Genomic DNA, 5,873 nt, shown 5'->3' with positions numbered 1-5,873 from the left:
ATTCCCAGCCAAGAGCAGGATACTGCAAAGGTGACTGGCAGCTCGGGCCCTTCGACGGCACGGTTCCCTGGGCGGGGAAGGCTCAGTGTGGGCGGCCCAGGTCTTGGCAGATGCGCCCTGTCTCCAGCGCAGCGCCCCCAGGCCGGGCCCCTGCGCTGCGTCCCGACCCCCGGCCCGGCACCCCATCCGCGCCCCGCGCCCGGGCGGACAGTCGTGGCAAGTCCTGCAGGGCCGCGTCTCGAGCACGCAGGCGTCCCTCGGACCCTGCCGGTGGCTGCACGCGGCAGGAACAAGCCTGTTCCGTGACGACAGCCCGCCGCTGAGCGGCGGAGGAGGGAGCATCTCCTGACCGGAGCAAGCCTGTGTGTCCCAGCGCTCTCAGAAAGCCTTGACTTAAAAAAAGCGGGGGGTGGGGGGTGGGGGTGGGGGGAAAGCACTGGAAATGAAACCCGAAGCAACCCCGCCGCTCGCCTTCGAGCCGCGGCGGAAAAGAGAGCGCGGCGCCGCTGGTTCCACTGGGGATCGAACCCAGGACCTTCTGCGTGTAAAGCAGACGTGATAACCACTACACTATGGAACCGCGAGCTGCCGAGCGCCCGCCTGTCCGCGAATACAAAAGTTGCCGGACAAACACGTCGAAAAATGCCTCTAAGTATCGCCCCGAAAGGCGACTGTCTCGGCGCCGGGGGTTTTTCACGGCGCTCCGGGCGCGCGCACGAGCCTGAAGCGCCTCAAGCCGAGGCATCCGTGGACGCGCGAGGAAAACCTCGGTAAAGCGGCCGTCTGGACGCGCGCCCTTTGAACACTTCCGGACCGCCCCGCGTTCACGCCCTCGGCGAGACCAGGTATTTGGGGCGCCTCGCACGCGCCACGCCCCGTGCAGGTGCTGCGGGTTGGAACCCCCGCGGGCACGCACCCTCCCCCGACGTCCCCGCGAGTACCGGCTGCGCGGCGAACGCGTCCTCAGGTCGAGGAAATTACAAACCAAGCGAGCAGCACTGTCCCGACCTTTATTTGCGACTGGGTCAGAGCTGGGGTTAAGCTTAGGACGTTTATGCATCATGATGGGACACACATACATGTTTTCAACTCTCGGGGTTCAGAGCATGCCACCCCAAAATACGCATCGCTGGCATATTGCTTATTTTGAGTTAAAGGCACTTGAAAAACAGCAGGTGGAAGAAAGAGAACTCTTGACCTTCCTTTTTCTTCCTGAAAGCAAGGCGTAGAATACCCCGTAAGGGAGCCCCTCCCTGCCCCCGGAGGAAGGAAGCCTTCTTATCGCCAGAGCCAGGGCGTCCAGGCCAAGAGAAAGCTGGACCAAAACCCCGGTTAAACTAACCCTTATCTTCCTAGTCACTTGGCCACGGTTAACTGCCCTCCCCACAACCCCTTTGTCTTGTCCCATTTTCACACCGTTGGCCCAACCTAGTATGTAGACCAGGGGCTCTGCTTCTTGGAGCCTTTTTCTTCTTGTGAGGGCCCCCACGTCCATGTAAAACTGACTTCCTGAAATGTGTGTGTTTTTTTCTTATTAATCTGTTTCATGTCCGTTTAATTCTTAGGCCCAGCCAGAAACCCTAAAAGCATAGAAGAGAAATTTTAGCTCACTTACACAGTCTCTGTTTCCTCCTTCCTGGGACACAGTATGGGTCTGAGGGTCTCCTTCAAACTCTGGGCCCTGCTCTCCAGAGCCTCAGGGAAGAGTTAGGAGGTGAAAGTCAAGTCACTGGTGAGCACCACTAGGCCGAGGAGGTTGTTTGTGGGCCACACAGTCCTTCTGTGTCGCCCGAGGTCTTCTCACTTCACATTTTAGCTTAGGATAAAATTCCAGTAGACTTAGAAACTGATGGACTTGGGCAGTTATGCCAAATCCATGGTAGGCTAAGACCATGGTAGAAAGATCCAATCATGTACCTAGTAAACACTGCCTTGTAGGATTAGTTTCCCAAACTCTGGTGGTAAGGTGCAGGATTCTAGGAGAGAGAAATATAAGCAAATTTCCTGAGTGCAAAATAGAAATGCATAGGTTTTCTGGAACCAACAAGAGGGGTTTCCAGTTCCTACTGAAGAGGACAAATGGGAAGATTATTTGCCACAAGCAAGGATTAGACTCATGCAAACTTTAAGTTCAGCATCTTGCCCACTCGTGCATCCCAGCAACTTAGAATCTGTATTCTCGTAGCTTTTTCTTGTAAGAACAGTTTGGGAAACCTAGGGTTGACCTTACAGGTCCGTGAAACATAGGCCCAGGATTACAGGAACATAAACAAAAAAATCTATGGAAGATTATCTGATGGGAAATTCATAAAATATAATTCAAACAATTGTTTTATTAAAATATATTCTTCCCATGCTATGACGTGTACAGGGTACTAGGAAATAACTGGATTCTTCCTGACCTTGCAGATAAATATTCTAACAGGAAAAATGCATGATTTTATTAAATACCTAATTGCATGAAAATATGAAGAGGCTAAGATAAAGGACACCACACAAGCAATCCCACATCTTGGAGACCCTTACCAAACCAAAGCTTTGAGAACCAGAAGACACAGTTCTAATAGATTGTCATATAAAAAACCAGTACACTTATCTAGAGTACTAGATGGACCAACGTCTCAAATCTGAAAAAGAAAATCTACACATCTTTTGTTTTTTTAGAGAGGACATTTTTTAACTTAGTAACAGAGAAAGACCTCTGAAGCATAACCTCAAAAATACAAACCATGGGGTGGGGGGAAGAGAAATCCTTAACAAAATCAAGGATCTGTCATTAAGTTCCTCCACTGACAAGTCAACAGACAGGTAACACATTGGGAGATGATTTTGCAAGATCTAAAATTCACAGTAGCCCAATAACCACAATACACAGTATCCCCCCCCTGCCCCATGCATCAATGTGAAAGACACACCAACCTCAATAAGAACATAGGCAAATTATAAGAAAAGAGTCAATGTCCTAAGATGCAGGGCCAGTAGCTAACATATAAACCGATGCTCAGAATCTTTAGAAGGCATAAATGCAAATTTAAAAAAAAAAACAATGATGAGATTCATTACGCTATGCATATTAGATTACAAAGTAGAAAGCTGAATAGTGTCGAGCGTGGACAAGAATAATGGGGCATGCACAGCTGGTGGAGTGTGGACTGGAGAATAGACTGGGATTAGTTAGTCATTCTGCTCCTACAACCCAATGAAATTCTCAAACACGGACATAAAGGGGGTGGAGGAAAGGTGGTGTAATTTGGACTCGGGGGACAGTGGAGGCAACCTGTGAGTCCGCCACTGGGACAGAAGAGAGGAAACACATCGTGAGTGCCCACCAAGGCATTGTATATAGTGGTTAGAAGCCACGATTCAGGTAGACACAGGGCAATTTTGATGGATCTTAAAGTCATGATGTTTTTAAAAGACACAAAAATATATAATATACCATTTATGTAAATTTATTATATATGTGCACACAATGTCAACTTTACAAAAAATACATATTGAAATGATGTACAATAAACAACTTAGCTTATATAAGGAGAGGCGTGGCAGCAGGACCTCGGGACAAAGGGAATGCATAAACCTTGAAGTGTTGTAAGAAAAGGCAAATAGGGGCGCCTGGGTGGCTCAGTTGGTTAGGAGACTGCCTTCGGCTCAGGTCATGATCCTGGAGTCCCAGGATCGAGTCCCGCATCGGGCTCCCTGCCTCGCGGGGAGTCTGCTTCTCCCTCTGACCCTCCACCCTCTCATGCTCTCTCTCTGTCATTCTCTCTCTCTCAAAAAATAAATATCTTTAAAAAAAAAAAAAAAAAGGCAAATAGGTCAGATACAGGGTAGACTGGAAAAGCCGGAGATGTCCAGAGGAAAGCAGGTAACAGAGGATCTGTCCCAAGGAAATCTCCCACGTGCTTTCTCACCCCGCCAGAGTCTTGCCCTCTGTGGCTGCCCAGTGAATGCGTAGTCGTCACCACTCATAGAGCACAAAGTGGGTATCTAAACACCGCAGGATGATGGTCCCACCTGCTCTTCCACGCTAAGCTGCATTCAGGCTACGCCCGCCACGACCCCTTCTGCTTTTCCAACACCTGCGGCAGAACTTGTCAGAGGAGAGGTCATGTGACTGGACTAAGCCCCTCCCTGTGCCAAGCCCAGATCCCACGGGCATCCTGGGGGGGGCGGGGGTTAGTTATCACATTGTACCCCAGTTTTCTCCTGACTTCTCAGTACCCTCCACTCAGTTTTTCTGTCTTGATGAAGACAGAGATCAAGTCAGTTTTAACCCAGCGGGTCAATGAACAGAACCAGACTGTGCCTAAAGTCGTTTCCTCCTGCGGAACTCCGCGCTGAGCAACAAACACATCGTGCGGGGCTCCAAACCGTCTTTGAAAGAAAGGGCCTGACATTGCCTGGTTTGGGCAAGTTGGAAGCTGGGTGGCCGAAAATCTCTGCATCAGCGTATCCTCATCTCGGCCAAATTAGATAAAATGGAAGGAAGCATAATAGTCTTGTTCAAATGCAATAAATTAACTCAGAAGGTAGCACTGTGGGTTTGTAACCTGGTGGTAGTGGGATTAGTTCTCACTGTTTGGGGGGTGGGGGGGTAGGTGTTAGGGCAAATTGTTTACACTTGTTTTCTTGACCGCCCTCTAGAATACAAATTCTATAAGGAAGGAAAGTTTGTTTGTTTGTTGTTCACTGTTCTATCTTCGATACCTAGAAAAGTACCTGACATACATTACCTACTCAACATTTGTGGACAAAATGAATGAATTAAAGCAGAAACAAAATTAAAAGGTGCTGCAATATCCAATATTTCCCCTAGATGGCGATAGTCGCCACAAAATAGGAATGTAACCCATTTTTTTTTTTAATTTGAAATTTTTAAAACCTTGCATTGAAGAATGCATTTTTTAAATGTTGAAGTTTCTGTTTTAGTAAAAGCTCAGAAACACAGATATCTTCTCTTTGTCACAAAATCAAATGAATTTCTGACAAATTGCTACATTTCACAGAAAATGGTATAAATATGATATAACTGAACATAAATGCAAAAAGGGGCTCCGTGGCTTAGCTGGTCAAAGCGCCTGTCTAGTAAACAGGAGATCCTGGGTTCGAATCCCAGCGGGGCCTTCTTTGTTTCGTTTTCTATTTTCAACAGTGTCGTTGCCTTGGAATATGTTGGAGTCGCCTTGAAGAATGTATATGGCAGGTAGAGCCTGTGTTCAATTGTTATTCCAGCTGAGGAGAGTCTCTTGCTAGGTGATTGCATCACATGATGAGGGACTGGGATGAAGGGAAAATGAGTCACATTCCCATAGCTGATCAAAGCGATGGCTTTGCTGATGATAGGTAAGACCAGGTTAGGAACCGAGCACCAGTTATCTTGCAGTAGGTGATAGAAAGCAACATCTCACATTCTGTCTTGGAAGTTCAGTCTCCAAACCTCTAAATCTGTGACGGCCAATATTTTCAGCTAAATGACAGAGTTTGGTTGTCAGTGTCAGTTGAGGAATTAATAAGCCATGGCATCCGGTTTGTCAGGCTCATAGTTTATGAGGACAAGTAAGAGAGCACAGGGGACATTTACACTCTCACCATTCTGGTTTGGGCAACCCTAAGAACTGTCATCTTTGTGCATCTGAGTGTAAGGGGCAAGACCGGAGCTCAATGACCTTTTGAAGAAATAAATCATAAGCTAGGCTAAAAGGCCTGGGTGGCACTGGCCTATGCTCTGGGCTTTTCCGTCTTGTACAAAGAGATTTCAAAGGTTATGACTGGAGCTCCTTGAGAGTCACTGTCTTTAACCTGGTCCTGCCCCGTGCCTGAAATCCCACTTACACTCCACAGTAAACCTGGTTTCATCTTCCTTTTATTCC

General features: G+C 47.8%; 2 non-coding genes across 2 annotated transcripts; one reads left to right on the top strand and one right to left on the bottom strand.

Annotated features, from left to right (window-relative positions):
- Positions 1-507: 507 nt before the first annotated feature.
- On the bottom strand, positions 508-580 carry TRNAV-UAC (transfer RNA valine (anticodon UAC)). Its single transcript has one exon. It is a non-coding gene; the product is annotated as a tRNA-Val (tRNA).
- Positions 581-5,053: 4,473 nt separating this feature from the next.
- Positions 5,054-5,127, top strand: TRNAT-AGU (transfer RNA threonine (anticodon AGU)). The gene has a single exon. It is a non-coding gene; the product is annotated as a tRNA-Thr (tRNA).
- Positions 5,128-5,873: the final 746 nt, after the last annotated feature.

This window comes from Leptonychotes weddellii, chromosome 8 (genome assembly GCF_054177405.1).
Source record: "Leptonychotes weddellii isolate Sample4059 chromosome 8, ASM5417740v2, whole genome shotgun sequence".
Classification (NCBI taxonomy): domain Eukaryota; kingdom Metazoa; phylum Chordata; class Mammalia; order Carnivora; family Phocidae; genus Leptonychotes; species Leptonychotes weddellii.
The sequence above is the reverse complement of the archived record's forward strand: the minus strand, read 5'-3'. Positions and strand labels throughout refer to the sequence as shown.